Source organism: Gavialis gangeticus, unplaced genomic scaffold, assembly GCF_001723915.1.
Source record: "Gavialis gangeticus isolate Ggan-Ray unplaced genomic scaffold, GavGan_comp1, whole genome shotgun sequence".
Classification (NCBI taxonomy): domain Eukaryota; kingdom Metazoa; phylum Chordata; order Crocodylia; family Gavialidae; genus Gavialis; species Gavialis gangeticus.
In genome coordinates, this window is record NW_017728998.1 from 33,234,377 (window position 1) to 33,254,229 (window position 19,853).

Here is a 19,853-nt window from a genome sequence, read left to right on the forward strand (position 1 = left end):
GTTGGTTTTTGCAGTTTGTAGTTAACTCCTATGCGAACAAAGGACTATACAAAAACTGGAACCTGACTATTTTGTGTGGGTGGCTTAAAAAGCCAGACTGAAACACCTGTTATGGTTCAGGCGTCTGTCTCTTTAGTAGATAGTCTATACAAGCAGTGAAACCTTTATATAAACATTAAAACAGGTGAAAGAACATATTTGTCATTAATAATATATTATTTATCATAATTAATATATTAATACCACTATTAATGTCACTGTTGTTTATTCATGTTATTTGCTATTAGTTAATACAATACAGGTTTCCCTTGATTTATGCAGGTTCTTTATATGTGAATTTGCTCTTATGCGATGAGCATATTTAGACCCATAATTTGCTATATGCGAGGTAAATTTGCTCTTATGTGATCAGCATAGAGCCTGCCCCTCCTCTCCCCCCAAGCAGGTAAGTTACTGGGCTGCACCATGCCCTGAACCCTTCAGGGCTCTGCCTGTCCCCATTCACCCCAGCTCCTGCTGTATCTGTCCTGGGAGCAGCTGATGCCAGCTCCCTGTAGCTGCTGGGCTGCACCGTGCCCTGGTGCAGGCAGCTGGTGTTGGCTGCTCCCAGAGCCACTCCAGCACAGGTTGGGGTGAGTACGGACAAGCAGAGCCCTGGGTAGTGCCGGATGCAGCACTCACCCCAGCCCCAGCTGCAGCGGCCCCAGGAGCTGCTGGCACCATCTGCCTGCACCAGGGCACAGTGCAGCCCACTGGCTACAGGGAGCTGGCATTAGCCATTCCCAGGGCAGTGCAGCAGGAGCTGGGGTGAGTGGAGACAGGCAGAGCCCTGGGAGGTTCAGGGCACGGTGCAGCCCAGTGGCTGCAGGCAGCTGCTGCCAGCAGCTCCTGGGGCCGCTGCAGCCAGAGCTGGGGTGAGTGGGGCCATGGCCTTTTCCCCTCTCCCCACAAATTTGCCTGCTTGGAGGCGTGGGGGGGCGCTCTATGTTGATCACATAAGAGTGAATTTAACTCGCATATAATGAATTGTGGGTCTAAATATGCTCATCACATAAGAGCAAATTTGCATATAAAGAACCCACATAAGTTGAGGGAAACCTGTATCGTATCATTGGCTCATAGGGCTGCTAGACTGTCCAATCCAGAATGTAGTTTTATATTCTTGAGTAACAGCACAAGGCCCAAATGACAATAATCATTATTATTATTATTTGGTATTAGATGAGAGGAAGCCAAACCTAATTTTTCCCCCCACAAACTTGGTGTTTCTATGCATTTCAAAGAAAGAATGATCAAGTACTCATAACAAGAATGCACATGAGGGAAAAAGAAGTGATGAATAACAATCCAGGGAAGAAAGAATAAAGCTATAAAAATAGTAAATACCTAAATGGGCTTTCAAACACCAAAGTTGTAGTTTTACAAACTGTGTCCTGATACATCTAAAAATATGTCTAGATCCTTCCCTGTGTAAGGCCACCTGAAAAATAATCATTTTATTGTTAGAGCCTCTCTTCCTAAATTTTACCTTCCTCCCTTCCCCTTCTAACTTTGAGTCACATTCCATTTTCTGCCCTTGAACCCATGCACAAGTTATCTGGAGAGTACATGTTGCAAGCACGTGCCCTGGGAAAGATTTATGCCCCATAACTTTACATTTCCAAAACAAGGAATTGACATATTTTACAATAAATTGTTTTTTAACAGAAATATTTGTATTTTTGTAATAAGTGCTCAAATTGAAATCCTAATGCTATACAGGAACCTGTAGGCTGGCATTGAAACATAATCATATAATATCACACCAGGTTGGTAGGTATCTCCTAAGTTTAAATGTAAGTAAAATAGAACAAGACATATAATGCGTTTTGATCAAGGTAAATGTGGGATTGGCATGTAGAAAGGGGGAATGATATACAGTAATAACATTGAAGTTTATAAGGGGTGCTCACCAGGATCTGGGGGAACATCTGTTCACCAAAGCGCCTGAAGGACTGACAAGGTTGAAAGGTCACAAATTCCTCCATGACCATTTCAGGCTGGACATGAGGAAGAACTCCTTTACTGTCTGAGCCCCCAAGGCCTGGAATAGACTGCTGCTGGAGGTGGTTCAAGCACCTAATTTGAACGCCTTCAAGAGAAATTTGGATGTTTATCTTGCTGGGATCTTATGACCCCAGCTGACTTCCTGCCCCTGGGGCAGGGGGCTGGATTCAACGATCTTCCAAGGTCCCTTCCAGCCCTAATGTCTATGAAGCTATGAATAGCTGTTGTCAAATGGAGCACCCAGAGGCAAATTAATAGTGCCAGGTGGTGGAATAATGCTGAGCAGGGACTCCATCTTAAAAAAGGTGCTAAATACCTTACTTCCAATCCAGCAAAGCAAGTAACCACCTGCTTAACTATGATTTTAAAGGGACTGCTCATGATCTTATGTGCTTTCTTGGACCAGGTATTCAACACCTCACAAGAACACTACCTAAGCACATTATGGCAATAAATGTTGTATAAATACTTAGAAAAAGACTGTAAATAAGTAAGAAAGTTCTGACAGAATGATTATTAAAGTCAGTCAGAATCTTTCCATAAAGATAAGTGGATTCAGGAACAGACTGATATAGCAATGCTCCTTATTGCTGCTGCAAAAATCAGTACACCTTAGTGACTCAAAATAGCCAGGCAGCATTCACACAACATAAACCAACCTTTACAAAGTAACTTTCTGTCTTACTATGGTTTGGGTTTTTCATAAGTGAAAGCTAAGGAAAATAACTTCTTTTGCTGCTGTAGTTGCAAGAAAACCTCCAGGTGCTGATCTTCCCCATTCATCTCTTGTGCTCACTAAGATGCCCAGTGAATGTCAAGTAAATGTTTAAGTTAACTGCTGACTATAGTTAATTAATCACTGAATACCACATAAGGTGAAAAAGGGAGGGTCACACATGGATCTGTATAATTTACCACAAGCAACTTTCTATTCTCTCCTCACAGGTGGGTAACATTTAGGAGATACTGACACTCATTTCTTTTTTCACCCTCAGCAAAAAGGGCCCAAGCTGAGCCCATGAGAAAGCTCCACTCAGGAAGAGAAGGCAAAGCTCAGAGCCCAGGAGAAGTCCGACTGGAAAATCTGTACACACCACAATGGGCAGCAGGTCTTTCTGGTGATTCAGATGAGTAGCGCTTACTTCATGGAGAAAAGGCAGGGCAGTGTGGCACTTTGTAGACTAATTTATTCAGAGAGGTGTGAGCTTTCATAGACTGCAATCTACTTCATATGCTATGGACAGAACCAGTTTCCTTCCCATTTTGATCCTTAATAAAAAGGAGCAGCATCTGTTTCTCCTACAGCCTAGCACCACATGCACAGAGGAGCTGGGGACTAGGGTCTTGGCTGCAGCCCCAAGTAAACTGGCATTTCCCACTGCATTCTGTTGAGCTGACAGATGTGTTAACTAAGCCCCCCAGCATACTGCATTTTTTCTTTATCCTGTCCATTTCCTACATGTGCACTGGGAAGATGTTCCCATTCCCTTTTCCTAATAGGACAAATTGTGCTCAATAAATCACTCAGGGGCAGACTACTTCTATTGGTGAGCAGTTACATCAATAGCCCCACAGACTTCAATAAAAGAAAGTGCTTGCTAGTGGGTGTCAGGGGTTCATAATCAGACTCTTGGAAGGTATTTTCTCCTTGATTAAAAAAAAAAACTCATAAACCACCAACAACAAATTACATCTGCTTATGAATATGCCAGCAGAGCTGTTTATCAAAGCAAAATTGGTTGCATGTTTCCAAAGTAAACACTGCACCTTAATAGGTTCTAAAAGATGATCTGACACAAAGAAATTAAACACTCCTGGCCACAGGGAAGATCAGTAAGAAGCACAACAATAACTACCAAAGAAAAGAAAGGATCAGCAAGCTTGGAAATCCATAGGGCAGGAATTAAATGCTATAATCAAATTGTTTGTGCAACCATTTAGCATCTCATTTTCTTGCTGTGCAAGCTGAGGGACCACTTGAGACAGGCCATCTTGGAGAGTAACAAAGTGCACCAATAACTAACATGGGATTAAGAGAATATTGATAGCCCGTGACAAGCTGCTGCCTGAGAAATGTTTCTTAGTCAAATAGCAGCAATCATTAAATATATGAGGGTCAGTCAATTTAATCTACTCTTTTTATATGGATTGATTAGTTTAGTAAAGTAACAGGGCTAGGAGACAAATAATGTTCCTCTAGGTTTTTATGTCATGATGGTAGCCCATCATTTTTAGAGTGAATACTTAAAAGATGATCTTCTATACTAATACATATGGTCATATTCATTTTAGCAACTGTGTACTACACTCATAGGAACTGAAGCTATTAAGTGTCACAATTACACAGCCCAGAAAATCTTTATAGTAAATTTATATAGCATCTTTTAGCCAAAAGATCCCAGAGTGCTTTGCATACTCGACTTAAACTGATGTAGTTTACAAACTGCAGTCTGTATTCCTGCAATGCATTGCACACCTCTGTGCCTATGTGGAGCTCATTACAGAATCATGCTTATGTCTAGGGACTACTACACACACCACTGAAATGCATCCATCACTTGAATGAAACACAGCTATTTGTCAGAAGTGCAGAGCCACATCACACAAGTTCAGGGAAGGAAGAAAGGAAAGAAAACACCTACTGAATTTAACAAGCTGGAAACAAATAGGGTTTCAAAGAAGTTTAAAAAGAGAATGATATCCTTCCTACACACATCAGAGCCCTGTATATCACAGCTAAAGAATCTATAGGATTTGGCCAGGATGCCAGGACTAACATTTCATGCGTTAGTGAAAAGTGCCATGAAACCCATAATATGTAGCCTCAGGGCAGCTCCAAGCAGTGCTCAGCCATCTAAAACTACAAGTAACCATTTCAACAAGCAGGGAACCTGACCCAAGATTTCTAAATCTTCCTGTTTCTAGTCAGGCTGAAAATACAGAGTAAATGGGCTTTGCAGGGTTTGTTCAAATAGACATGTGTCCTGGACCCAGCATTTCCTTTCAAAGATCTTTCAACACTGCACAATTCTCAGGTGTTCTCCTCTTGGCCCTTTCTGACAGTTGTTTGACAAATGATGCAAATAGCCTGGCACACATTTTAAAGTTGGACATTTAAGAAAACGAATTACAGCTGACGTCTTTGCCGTAATGCTTTGTGACACCAATAGTTAGGGAGAGTGACATTGTCGGAAAATAATTTAGGCTGAAAGCTTTTGGAATGGCGCGTGTTCCAAGGTGACTTTACTGTGTAGTTTGCTACTTCTATAATTGATTCGTGATATGTTTTCTGGGTGAGATACAAAGCCCATGGGAGTTAATGGGTCTGTTTCCATTGACTTCCAAGTACTTTTTATCAAGCAATGTGTGAGAGCAATTCCAAGACATAGAAGACTCAGTGAAAGTTCTCACAATTAGTCTTTCACTCTTTCTTCCTCTAGTCTTCATAGCTGAACCTATATTTCTACTTTCTTTCTTTAACTTTAATGAAGAGAGCAGCTTTTATCAGAGCTGGAATTATAGAGGCAAAGGCACCAGGAACTCATTATGTTACCCCTCAAAGTATTTTTAAGATAGATAAATTAATCTCAAAATTTTCTTTTTCAATTTGTGCAGTAGTGAAGGAGAAGATAGGAGGAAAAGCAAGGATAAATCCTTGATGTTATTCAGGTTGGCAGCAACTGACCTTATCCTATTTTTCTGGAAGCTTTCATTTGATATGCTGTCCATTGCCCCAGACACTGGACAACACAGAAATAGAGTTGATAGCATGGTCCCCTAACTCAAGTTTTGTGGATGAAGCAACAAATAAACTGAAATTTGAGACCAGAATATTATCTATGAACCTAGTCCTTTCACATCATATTCTTCATGTTATTTGAGATTATATGAGGTTTGTTGCAGAGCCATAGCCAATTAAAGTGACTTTAAGAGATGTAAAACATCTAAGATAGGAAGCCTACATATGCAAGCTGTGGTCCAATTAAAACACTGCAGGAGATTAGAAGGTTTTGATATAACAGCAGCTTGAAGAGCAGGAAGAAAGAAACAGAAAATGATTGCAGAGGGCCTGACTGAATTACACTAGCCCCTTTTTACTGCTATTACATTATATGTGTCTATCATTTTTTCCCACTTCAAGGGTGATTAACAATGCTGACCTATTCTAATGTGGACTTGACATAAATGAAAATGAGGATGAGACAATATTCAAAGAATAATTAGAAAGCATTAAGAGGGCAATAGTGGCCTGCAACACACTGGTAACATCTGATATTTGTGGGAAAGCTTTTATCATTCATACATCACGTAAGTAACAGACAGGCAGAACTATAAACATAGAGAATAATATAAAGCATGTTCTATAATAATTTAGTAACATAATGACATACGGAACCAATCTGTATCTCCATCACAAATTAATTACAAAAGATTGCTTATGCAACTTTTAAGGCTGCACAGTTAAAGATGAATAAAAGGGTGAAAATCTGAAACTCAAAATTCCAAGATTTAATGTAGATAAATGGCACTTCTTGGATACTTTATGTAGTGAGGAGATGGCTACAAAACTTGGATTCTGATTTAGATCTGAATCAAAACGTTCCTAAAGCCTGAAACCTGTGCTCCAGTTCTATTTTATCTTTACACATTCAGCACTAAAAATAAAGGGAGTGAGTCTGACAGGATTTGGGCCTATACTGCTCCCATGAGGAGTAGTCCTAATGAAATCATGTATAAGGTACTGGATGAATGTGGTCCAGAGTATACTTAAAACCCAATGAGGGATGGATAGCACAAAGTACCTGAATTAGGAGTATTGCAACCTTACCTTTGGCATTCCTACTGTTTTACGGTTTAGGTTTCATTATATTTAAGTATTTCTCATTTCTGAAACAATGCCCCCTCTTATAACATCTTGCTGAAACAATGGGTATGGCAGGGCACCACAGAGTGCCTGCCACTCAAAGGGCCTAAGCAGGCAGCAGAGGCAGCATGCAGTGGTGGCACTCCCCAGTCAGGAGCCACATGAGCACCAAAGACTGCCTGATTGGGGAAGAGAGCTCCGTTGCTAGCCGTAACAGTAGGCTTGAGCAGGAAAGCAAGCAGCAGTTGCTGCAAGCTGCCAGAGGAAAGACATTGCCTGGTTGGAGCTGCTGCTCAGGAACACCCAGAGGACAGGGCAAGGAACTATGGGGATGGCAGGAGGTTCCTGGTCCTGGGGCACGACCTAAAATTACACCTTGCTGGGGCTGGATGGTGTGGTGGAGCTGCTTATGGCAGGGCAACTTCCAGGAAGCTTCCAGGAAATGCCACATCTGTACCTCCCCAGTGAAGGGTGAATATGGGGTGCCAGAAAACCTCAGCCCTTGCTGCCTTGTGGGTTACCCCATGGAGGAGAAAGACTAGGGGAGAACATCCCAACAGAAAAGCAACAGGGGCCCAGGCCTATTGCATGGGGCCTGAGGCATGGGTCCACCAGGCAAGTCGACAGATACCTGAGGCCCAAAGGGCCATACTGCCCAAAGGGTCCGGGTATGTCAACAGATGCCTGAGGCCTGCATAGCCATTAGGCTGAGTTAGTGGGGCCCAAGTAAGTCATCAGGCACCTGAGGCCCAGAGGCCCCAGCAAGGAGAAGAGTACAGTGATAGGGACGTGGTGGTGGTGTAGAGTAGGGCCTGAAGATGGTCCGAAGGGCTGCACAGAAGCTGACCGGTACAATTAGAGTAGGGAACCCCAGTGAGGGGCATTAGGTAAAGGCACAGGCATGAATTAAATGCCAAGGCACATCCTTAGATGCCTGACTCCTACTTTAGGCCAGAAGCCAGAGCAGCCCAGTAAGGGGCTGGGGGAGTAGTAGAAATTATTGGATGCCATCTGTGAGGCATGGGCCACGGTGTACGGAAGGAATGGAGCTGGGAATAATACCCTAGGCATCGGGCTTTAAAATGGATAGCCTCCTGCTTAAAGAAAACAAACAACTGATTGTTTACATCAAGGCCTGGCAGGAGAGTGTAGGCAGGCAGACTGCCCAGACAGGGAGGTGGGCCAGCCTGGTGCCCAGCCCGGAGAGCTACCCTGTTACAATGGGATCAATAGGTTTCTTTGTAGATGACTTAAAATTCTCTAATATTAGTAACTTGGTTAATAGTGCCCTGGGATTACTGTGTTCACTAAAGCAAGATGCAAATGGACATGAAGCGACAAACACCTCCCCAAAATGAACATCTAGCATGCAGTGGTAATTTTGAGTCATTACATTATAGCAACAGCTGTACCTGTAGTGTCACCTTTCCATCTGTAACACCTAACATAGCTGTAAATGAGCCCAACAAAGGAAGACTTGATGGTCTATACCACCGCAGGTAGAGAGACAATGGCTAAAATGTGGACCTAATAGTACTGGCAAAATAAAAATGGAAGGAAGAATAGTAAGAACCAAATCATCCTCACAATGTCCACCAAAACATGGAAAGAATGAAGTAGAAAAAGTAAATTGACAAGGCTAGTTAATAACTATAATTTGGATGCATGTTGAGGTAACTGAACATATGTTTGATCTGACAAAATTAAAACATTCAGATCATACTGCATGGAAAATGGGAAAATAGTGGTTTTGTCTTCCTTACTTAACCTTAATATCTGTAGCCACAATGTCTGTAGTTGAGTCTAATATTCCATGAAAAAACAAGCAGTGCTGTTGCCTCAGAGAGGCAACTGGGATTGAGAAGAGTAAAGATAGGGTGAGGTCTTTTCATGTGACAGCTGCTATCTTGGCTGATCAATGGGGTATTTTGCTGGGGACACTGTGAGCATAAAACACAAGTCTCCATGGCTTGTACTAAGAAGCCAGCCCCTACATTTAGGGGCTATAACAAACTCTGTGGATCAGCCAAAGAGGTGGAACACATACCACACACTTATCAGTAGCTAACACTTAAACCCTAAAAATACGCACAACCCTGTTCACATGGTATTCAGGCTGCAGTCCTCATGTGCCACCAAGGCACCAAAGAGGTGCAGCACTCCCACAAGCTGCAACCTTTCCTTTAATAAAATTGAGATCCTCTTATAGATCAGCCCCTCTCACTTCACTTCCTTGTTGCTCCATATCTTTTCCCTTCCCAAATCACTGAACCATACACCAGGGCCATGTGGGTCCACTGGCTAATATGGTATTAGCAGAGCAATAATATAGTGGGGACAGGGTTGGTTTTGGAGGGGAAGATCACAGATATAGTGAGAGGCAGAAGGAATTAAACAGTCATAGCATTTGGAAAGTGGGAAGGAATACTTGTTTGTACTAGAAAATGGAAAAGCCTTATATTTTCATTATCAACCCCAGCATTCTTGGCACTATTTGAAACAAATATTATTCACAGAAAATTACAGTATCAGCCACTGTTCCATTGTGAGTTGCCTGGCCAAGAGCCATCTCTGTTTTCCACCTTCCTCTCTGTCAACTTTAGGAAGTTAAGACTGCACTTGTATTTTCAGAATCTACTATATGAAGCTGTCAAATACTTCAAGCTGTACATTTATGTTTAATAAGATGTTAGGAAAGAAATCAAACTGACTTGTAAGCTGACAATTTAGAGAGCCACTGTCTTAACCTCCTGATTTCATACACTAAGTTCCAAAGCACTTGTGCTATTTTCTCATCTCACCACTTGTCACTAATGTTCATGTATTACTTCAAATACCACAAAAACCTTGTTTCTTCTTTGTTATTCCTAAATTTGACTTAGTTATGCCACACAGAATATTTATTTTCAGCAATATTGATAGACTCTGTTACATAATTAAGGTACCACACGTTCAACTTAACACTGAGTGCAGTTAAAATACAAGCAGATGCATGTTTAAGCAGTTTAGCACATGTTAAGTGTGCTAAATAGATGGAACTGAGAGTAACAGATGGAACTGAGTCAACATGGCGCTTGGTGACCAGTGGCATCCCTCAGGGTTCAGTACTTGGACCAGTGCTTTTTAACATATTTGTTAATGATTTGGATTTGGGTGTTAAAAGCGGATTGGCAAGGTTCGCAGATGACACCAAATTATGGGGAACTGTGGTTATGCTGGAAGATAGGCTGGGGATACAGGCTGACCTGGACAGGCTTGCAAGGCGGGCGAATCAAAACCTGATGATGTTCAACACTGAGAAGTGCAAGGTGCTCCACCTGGGGCATGCTTACAGACTCAGCAGTGCTACACTTACTAGCACCACAACTGAAAGAGACCTGGGGGTCTTGATAAACTATACAATGGACATGAGCCAGCAATGTGATGCTGCAGCTGGCAAAGCAAACAAAGCACTAGCATGTATCTACTGATGCATCTCAAACAAGACTAAGGATGTCATTCTCCTGCTTTACTCGGCCTTGGTGAGGCCACAGCTGGAGTACTGAGTCCAGTTCTGGGCACCATACTTCAGGAAGGATGTGGAGAAGCTTGAGAGAGTCCAAAGGAGGACTACACGTATGGCTAGAGGCATGGAGACCAGGCCATATGATGAGAGGCTGAGAGACATGGGTTTGTTCAGCCTGGAGAAGAGGGGACTTGGTGGCAGCCTATAAGTATACAAGGGGCACATATCGGGGATCGAGAGAACTTCTGTCCACAAGTGCTTCCCAAGGGAAGACTAGGACTAACACTCATAAATTGCTAGAAGGCTACTTTAGATTAGACGTAAGGAAAAACTTCTTTACAACTCGAGTCTCCAGTGTCTGGAATAGACTCCCCCTGGAGGTGGTACAATCAGCTACTCTGTATATCTTTAAAAAATGTCTGGACTCTCACCTTGCTGGGGTCATCTAACCCCAGCAGTCTTTCCTGCCCAAGTGCAGATGGGCTGGACCTGATGATCTCGAGAGGTCCCTTCCAGCCCCCAACATCTATGAATCTAAAGTGCCCTTGTGGCATTGCAAAGTTGTTCCCTTTCAGGCTAGGGTTATTTCCTAACATGTACTAACTAATAGGTCACCACATTTCACTGTTGCAAATGAACCTATAATAAGCTCCTTTAACTGTGTTAGTACTTTGCATTTGTTGTATTTTACAGTCTAAAGACTTTGGGCTATTCTCTCAGCTGACGTAAAACAGAATATTTTGTAGATGCTGTGCTACAGCTCTCTGTGTTAACTTTCCTATTGAGGATGTGGCCTATTTTTTTTTAACACATAACTAGTTGATCCTTTCAATGCCTTTGGTATGTAAGGGTGATCAGGAATTTACCATATTTACTTGAGCAGAAGATGCCCCTCTCACATGTCAGCAGTGAGGGTGGTTGTATTTAATGGGCACTAACATTTGTCTTATTCAGACGGGCTGCACTAACCTGTCCTTATTGATAAGCACATTGCTGAGCACATGTTACTTTTGGCAGCTGTTTAATGATAGATATGCGATTAGAAGATGAAGGTTTCCCCCATGCCAATAGCAGGGGGGAACCTCATTTTATATTTGAGTAAATACTGTACCAATGGAGAAACAGAAACAGAGAAGTTGAATGACATGCCCTAAGTCATGAAAGAAGTACATATCGAAGTCTGGATCAGAGCTCTGAAGTTCTCATGTCCCTGCCATGTGATCAATCCATCAATCACAAGTCTATCTCAAATATCCATGCTGGGCTTAGGAAAGTGATAGATAGAAACTTTATTTAAATCTTGAATATAAAAGATATGATAGAACATTTTAGAATAATCTTCCCAGCAAGAAAACCCCTACATGCAATTTTTTTAATTATTTTTTATTTTTTTACTTCTGGACTCATCTCAGTGATGCAAAATAAATAGCCTAAAATTGTTATCAAAGGGTAACAAGGCCTTACCATCAAATGAAACAGAAAAACTGGCCTTACAAAGGAAAACAAAACACTTAAAATCAAATCCTTCAAATTCCAAACTGTACAAAAATAACTCAAATTAAAATAAAACTTTTAATCCTGACTTTCTAAGTTTTCACATACTGGTCCTGGTCCTGAAGTAACATTGTTGTAGCCAAGGTGGTCCAGGGAATAAATGATATTACCTTACTTCACAAATCTTGATTTTCCCCAATCCTGCAAGCACAAAAGTATGTATGCAACAATGGGGGTAGCCAACAGATTTTAGTGGCACTGCTTATGTAAAAAAAGTTGTGCACACATTAACACGTTAGCAAAATTGTGGCCTTGTGCACCTGTAAATAGTTGTAACTGGCCAACACAACTCACAAAACACAAGTAATCTGGCAGAACAATCTATTCCTTACATTTTACTCAAGCATTAAGGAATGACAGGGCATGAATTATGGTATATTAATTCTCACCTTCATGTGCTATCATCAACGCAACTAAGTGTGAATTAATACACCATAATTCACATGCTGGAGAGATTTCACAAGATTATCAGATTTTATTATAGACAATTATTCTTTGACATTATGTATATACATTAATTAAGAGATGAGGCTTGTAAATTTCAAGCACAGAATAAGGTGTTATAGTCACTGCTTAAAATATCCAGTGGCCAATGAAATTACCAGACTTCTTTTATTTAAGGCTGCCGTGGCTCTCCCTACTCTCAGTGAAACTAAACAGGATCCATTTCACATCACTCAAGAGGTCCTCAGTGATGCTCACACTCTGGGTCTACGCAAGTAGGTCAAGTGCTTCATTAAAAGAAAAAAAAACCAATTCCATAGTCTACAGCAAAGGTCAGTAAAGCTCCAAATATCAGAGGGACTAAAATATACTACCTGCCTCACTTGAAATGAATCATACAAGAGGTCTCCACCAAAGAAATCCTTCACACTAAGTATAATGTTTGTAACCTATGGCTGTTCTGGACAGAATGTACAAATCTTGTTTGACTGCACAAGCTAAGCGGTCACAGACTGGTCTAGCAGTTGGATAAGAGACCATCTGGGTATGCTGGATGTTGTAAATACAAGGCAAGAAGTTGTGCTCAAACAGGTGGCAAATGCACAGAAAGTGAATGAGTGGAAAGACTTTTTTTGGTCCCATCATTGCTGCTAAGCAGACAGACAAAATTTAAAAAGTTATGAAACAAAGACTCCTTCCATCTATTCCCTCTCCATGCCTTCCCATCCAGTCCAAATAGCACAATATATCCCGCATGGTATGTGCTTAATGTGCTATTCAGTTTATTTTACTCTTTTATAACATGCTGAAGATATTAGCATCATAACTATGTTGTAGAATGTGAAGGGAGAAGGATGTGAGAAAATTTAAGAGATTTTGGTGGCTGGAGATTTTGGCACTTACAACAGTGTAGAAAACTTTTTGTTGGGAGCCTAACCAATGGTGGAGGCTTCTAGTACCAGACAAATGTAAATAGTTTTTAAAGTCACCCCCTGCCCCACTAGACATAAATAATTTTTGAAGTTTGGAGGTTTGACCTCTTTATTCAACCCCAACAAGACTGTAATATCAGAGAGCTGCTCCACTACACCAGCTTTTACCACTGCTTCCAAAACAATGAATATGCACATTTAATATCTGCTACAATAATCAGGAATGAAGCAGTTAACTATTTTACATGTGAAATATCATTCCTTGGGTTATTCCAATGAAGTAATACATAATTCTTTTACAATTGTTTCTTCAGACCAACCACTGGTACAGGCAGTCATCACTGTGTTGGTTCTGGCACATGTTTTTGAAGGCTATTATAATTTTAGGTCCAGAAATTTAATTTTTTTAATGAAAATTTAGATTCTGTAGCACAGTTATGAAAAACCACAACTGTACTGCTGCATTACATCTGAGAACAGGCATAGTCTGCAGCTTTGCCTACCTGCTTTCACGCATCTCCAGACTGCTGGCCATACCTCTTTACGGGGAAAATGTATGAAAGCCTTAGATCTATACTGGTTACAAATCTGAATGTAAACGAGACATTTTCCTTTAGTGCAAATACTTTATCAAATTTTGTAGGAATATTTCATGTGGTTTACAGGCTGGTAATATTTTTCTCAGACAGACAAAAGTATAAGAACAAAAATGTTTTGGTGGTTAGTTTGGTAGCCTAAACAATTCCTTCTTCCTTTGAAAAAAAACTGTAAGACTCTCATTAAACAGGCCAGATGAAATTACCCATGTATAAATATAAAGTACTAGAAAATGCTATGGCTAATCAGTTACATACTTTACTGCATGCACCATCCAACTTCTTATTAGTGTAAGGGTCTTGAAAGCAGAACCCCATTGTACTCTAAGGCTAGGGAGAGAAGTTATACATAAACCAATTTAAGTAATCAGAAATTAGTTTAAACCTGTAACAGAGCAGAAGCTAAGTGCACATAAACCAGTTTCAAAATGGCTGAAACTGGTGTAAGATAAACTTGGCTGAATGTAGTATCAGACGTAACTGATTTGGGTCAAACCAGTTTATGAAACTTCTGCCCCAAACTCCTTCCTTGTTCAAGTTAAATCACAGTAACCCAGCATGCTTTCCAGCCCTGGGCTGGGTTGGGCTGGGCTCTCTGCTCCAGAGAACAGGGCTGGTCCTGCCCCTTTGCTCTCTAGCTGGAGCAGTGAGGGCTGGCTGACAAAGTGTGTGTGTGGGTGGGGGGAAGCCCAGCTGGGGATGCAGCCCAGTCTACAGGTGTGGGACTTCCCCTCCCACCCCCCGCGCAAACCCTGGCTGGGGTCTGAGGCCAGGGAGCATAGACAACGGATTGGGGAGGTAGAGAGGGGGCATGTGCCTCCCCTGAGATTGGCGCTTGCCAGCTGGGGAATGGGCCAGTGTCCTCCGAGATTGTGGGGGGGACCGAGAGAAGTGCTGGTGGCACTTCCAGGTTTGCTGCCAGCACTTCCAGTTTCATTGCCAGCACTTCTGCCAGCGGCGGCGATCGGCTGCTGGGGGACCCACTCACCCCAGTCAGTGACCCCCCCAGTATCAGGAGGCACCAGTTGTCTATGCCAGGGAGAAGGGTTAAACATCCCTTCCCCCACTCAAATTTACTGCTGGCTGTGACTGTGGACTACAAATCCCAGAGGAACCTGGAAGCAGGAAGAGAAAGTGATGAGCAACCCTGAAGAGTCCTGCTGTTGTAATTCTGGACTGCAAATCCCAGAGACCTTGGGACAGCAGGAAGAGGAAGTAAATACAGAGCCAGAAAGCCATCCTCTAACACCCCCTGGCTTCTGGCCTGAGCCACTGCAGGCATGTGGCTGCATTTCCTGAATCAAAGAGGTAAATGCCTATTCACTTCTGTTTCAATTTAATCTGTGCAGTTTAGATTAACCTGCAAAGACTGAATAAATTCAGCCTTGGGCTTTTTGACTATCTGTACCTAACCTAAGAGTGGACTTGCAAAGTAATGCACAGGTAGAGCAGATATATCCTCAAGGTTCTAGAGCCATGTACTATAATAAATGAATGGAACAACACTGACCAGTTAAAGTGTTTGTTTTTCTTCCATAAGTTTTGTAGCCTCAGGACTGGTTGGCTCATATTCAGCTTATTCTCGACTGTAAGCCCCAGGTCCTTTTATACAGAGTTGCTGCTTAGCCAGTCAGTCCTCAGCCTGTACCAGTGCATGGTATTGTTCCATCCTAAATGCAGGACTTTTCACTTGAACCTCATGAGATTTCTTTTGATCCAATCCTTCAATTTGTTGAGATCTCTCTCAATCCTAGCCCTACCCTTCAGTGTATCTACTACTTCCCCCAGCTTCATGTCATCTGCAAAATTGCTGAGGGTACACTCTATCCCACCTTCCAGGTCAAAACCAGTCTCGTGAATGACCCCTGGGGCACTCCATTTGATACCGGCTGCCAACTAGACATCAAGCCATTTATTACTGCCCTTCTGAGTTTGACAATCCAGACAGTTTTCTATCTACCTTATAGTCCATTCATCCAACCCATACTTCCTTAGCTTGCTTGCAAGAATGTTATGAGAGACCATATCAAAAACCTTGCTAAAGTCAAGGTATATCACATCCACTGCTATTTATGTATCTACAGACATCTCATCATAAAAGGCAATCAGGTTGGTCAGGGACGACTTGCCCTTGGTGAATCCATGCTGACTCTTCCTAGTTTGTTTGCTCATAGGTCCAAGCTTCCATCAGCTGGTGCTAAACCCAAAAAACCTCTTTAAGTTTTGCTCAAGGTCATATTACCCCTGCTTCTATGGCTATGTCTCATGCTTTCCTGCTGCCTTCTGTCTGCTTCTAGAGTCCTCCTGCTTCACATATACTTTGACTAACACTATAACCAGCAAGGGTTATCTGCCTAAAACAAAAGTACAGGTAGGACCATGCAGAAGTGTCAGCTGTATGGACAATGGTGTGTATCTCGTTAGAGGCACTCACTGTTTGTTTTAGCTACCCTGTTCCACAAAGGAGATAAATGACATTACCTCTCTTGAACATGAAGGCCAGTTGTTAACCTCTTCCCCCTGCCAATTTTAACCCAAACCATAACAGGTTTATCAGCAGTTTTAAAAAATCATAATCCACAATACATGCATAAATGCAAACATTTGTTGGCATTAACTGAGCCTAATCTAAAAAGGAACATACAAAGCAAAAATAAATTAAATATGGATCTTTCTCCTTAATGCCACAGTAACAAGCAGCAAGCACAGATGTATATTTTAATGGAATATTTCAAATTATTTTTTTCTTTACCTGTGTAAACTCGGTATTCCAGAATCCCTCACTCTGGGATATCATGACCAGCATAATGGTTTGCACTGAGTTGGTGTCTTGGTTTGGGGTGCAGCTTTTTTCTAACCTTTATAGTCATACTAGTACAACTTCCAATATAGACGCAGTAAAAAAGTGTCTTGCCCAGGCCCATCTTATTCCTCTCCCTCTATAGGAATACCTTTCCACAGTAGCAGAATGATATTCTTTAAATATAGTAATAGAGTCCTGAAATTTTTGTGCAGCATTGGTTACAACAACATTACAAGAATCGTGGTTTTCACATTTTGAGGTATTTTCACCAAACCAAAGTTTACCCAAACGCTTTTGCAGAAAACAAAAAATAAAAAAAAATAAAAATGGGTTATTTCTGTTCTTCACGTCTGTTTTCCCTCCTCCTTCCCTTATATATTTACCGAGAAGAGTTACTACAGAACCTTTGGCTGATTTACATTTTCATTTTGCTACTCACTTTAAAAGTATTTAATCAGAAAATAAAAATGCAGGGCCCAAACATTCAATAACGTGCACAAAAACAAGCATAGCCCAATAATTTTGCTTTTTAATCTCTTGCTTTCTTAGGTCTTTTTCAAATTTTTTTTTTAATTTCACACTGAAATCAACCATGCAGTCCTTACCCACGCAAAACTCCTGTTATCTACAAAAGGAGTTTTGCTTAAGGGAAAGACTGTACAATCTGATCCCTTATGCTACCTGAACACTGCCACAGTGTTGTTCACTGGACATGTATCACCATATTTATAAATTAAATTTTATTAAATCAAGAAATAAACTAATGTGGAAACATTTTTAGGTGTTGAATTTCAAAGACACAAGTCATCATTCTTTTAAGCAGGTGTGCCTTTCCTGGCAGCTGCTAAAGATTAGTAAATTACAAGTTCAGGATATTTTTTTTAAATATGGCTAAAGAATAAAATCTTTAGTCTGGCAATTTGAAGTCAAACTGCCACAATGAGCACCTGTTGAGAAAGCCCATTATTCGAAGCTAGGGGCTCTGGGTGAAAAGATCACTGTGAATTAATTTTGATTGCTTCACAAAACTCTACATAACAAATGGTCTCTGATGGGGGTATCAAGGGACTTCCATTTGAAGGGGGGGAAAGATTTTGTTTCTAGGAAGGTAATATAATCTCTGCAGTGACATTAAAACACACCAGCGGCTGCACTTGTCCAAGTCCCTCTTCTGAAGCAGATTGTATGTGCTTAGGTTACCAGGTATAATGCTTTGGAAAGGGAAAAAGAAACAATTGATATCAAAATCTTTTCTAAAAGATTAGCTAAAAAGCATATGGTCAGAGATCCATGACTCATGGATTGTTAAAGCAGTTATTTACTTACATGTTTATCCACAGGCATATTACTGTGTCTTCTGGATTGCTGTTGCACAAACTGTGTAAGTAGAGAAAAAAAGTCAGAAGGTTCTTGTAATTACCCAAATAATTTATTATTTCACTATGAAATAATTTTTACACACTCATAGTATGACAAAGTAATGCTTGAGATAGCATGGATGTCTAGTAAATATTTATCTCCACTAGTCTAGGGGTTACTGAATATTAAGCAGAGTCTTCCTATCTCTCTGAAAAGAAAGACTCCCCATCTGAAATATGCAAAAGCACTACCTGTCTGTCATGTCCTGATTAAATCTGAAGACAGGCTTCCCATCTGTTTGTGCAAATGAAAAGTGTAATATTCTACTAACTACTTCATATGATCACTTTACTTAAGAGTTTCCTGCAAAATGATCTCCAGTTTGTCCAAAGCTTATTTTTAGAACAAAAAGAATCAACAAAAAGCTCTCTGCTTTTAGCTAATAATCATGATCTGATCAACTTTATGCTTGAGTTGTCAACACTTGGTCAACACATTAATACTATGTGAATTACAATTTCCATGAATCCTTGGAAACCAAACTGGCTTCTAAGGCACACAAACTGTAAAAGCTATTTACATACGAAGATGTGTAAAAATGCTGTTGATATACGTCATATCCTACCTTCCTTTTAAATATACAATTCTTTTTTAAAGTAACCCAAGTAACGTTGTTGTGTATTTTAGCTCCATCTGTGCAGGCCGATGGATGTACTTGGATTTACATGCTTACAATGGGCCTGCCCCAAGACCTACTGAACGTATAGCACTACCTTTGATATGACCTGAACTGGGCCTAACATTCTACTTAAACAGATATTACTGAATTGATCTTACACATAGGTAAGATCCTTCACACTTCTGACACCAGTAGAAATTTTGAAAATAAAAAAATGCCATGTTGAACTATCAGAGGTCGCAATCCTCTAGATAACTGCAGTACCTCTGTGCTGTTATGGTAGCATGGAAAGAGCATGAAAGCCACTTGAACAGAAAAATCCTGAGGCTACTCTGAGTTTTGCAAGTGGTTCAACACCCCACACAAGGAGGATAAAAAGGTGGCTTAAAACTACTAGTGCAGTTTTCCACCCTTCCAAAGGAGTAACAAGCAGGAAGAAAAATACAAAATTCAGGGCCACAAAGTAGAGGCTGAACAACAGTATTTTCCTTAGCCTGATTCTCTTCTCACGGCATTTCAGTCACACTCATCCTGCTGGTGCTGCAGAGGGTGACTACCATAGGTGGATCCTATCTGATACAGGTCATATAACATCCAGTTCCACTCCTTGTGGAACTATAATGTCCACAGATATGGGGGCTAGGTATGCCTGATAACACTCCAGTAAACTCAAGAGAGGAGAGAAAGAGAGAGAGAGAGAGAGAGGGAAATATACACCAAAAATATAATTCTCCCTGGCTTCATTTTCTAGCAGTGTTATTTTTATAATGTTATAAGAAGCAGTAAACCAATAACGATAAAGCAAGACAAGCACAGACATAGAGACGATGCATGAAAATGTATGATCCAATGCAATATAAAATGACCACAGACATAATTAAAACTAATGGAGAAGCTTTGCAAAAAAAACCAAAATCCAAACTTTGGAAGGCTGCACAGAGCAAAAACTAACTAACTAAGTATTGTACTACTAACCAAGGTGCTGCATACAAATCAGATACATAGAGTGAGAAGAAAATCCAAAATGTCAGTGGGACTGCACAGAGTCAGTTGAGGAATGTTTCACCAGTG

The 19,853-nt window shown here is 41.0% G+C and overlaps 1 long non-coding RNA gene across 2 annotated transcripts in view; it reads right to left on the reverse strand.

Annotated features, from left to right (window-relative positions):
* LOC109289599 overlaps positions 1 to 19,853 on the reverse strand; it is a 127,806-nt gene that overhangs the window by 93,752 nt on the left and 14,201 nt on the right. For both annotated transcript variants that reach the window (XR_002095419.1, XR_002095420.1), the window contains exon 2: positions 18,071 to 18,121. This is a non-coding gene — a long non-coding RNA (uncharacterized LOC109289599). The remainder of the gene's footprint in view (positions 1 to 18,070; positions 18,122 to 19,853) is intronic.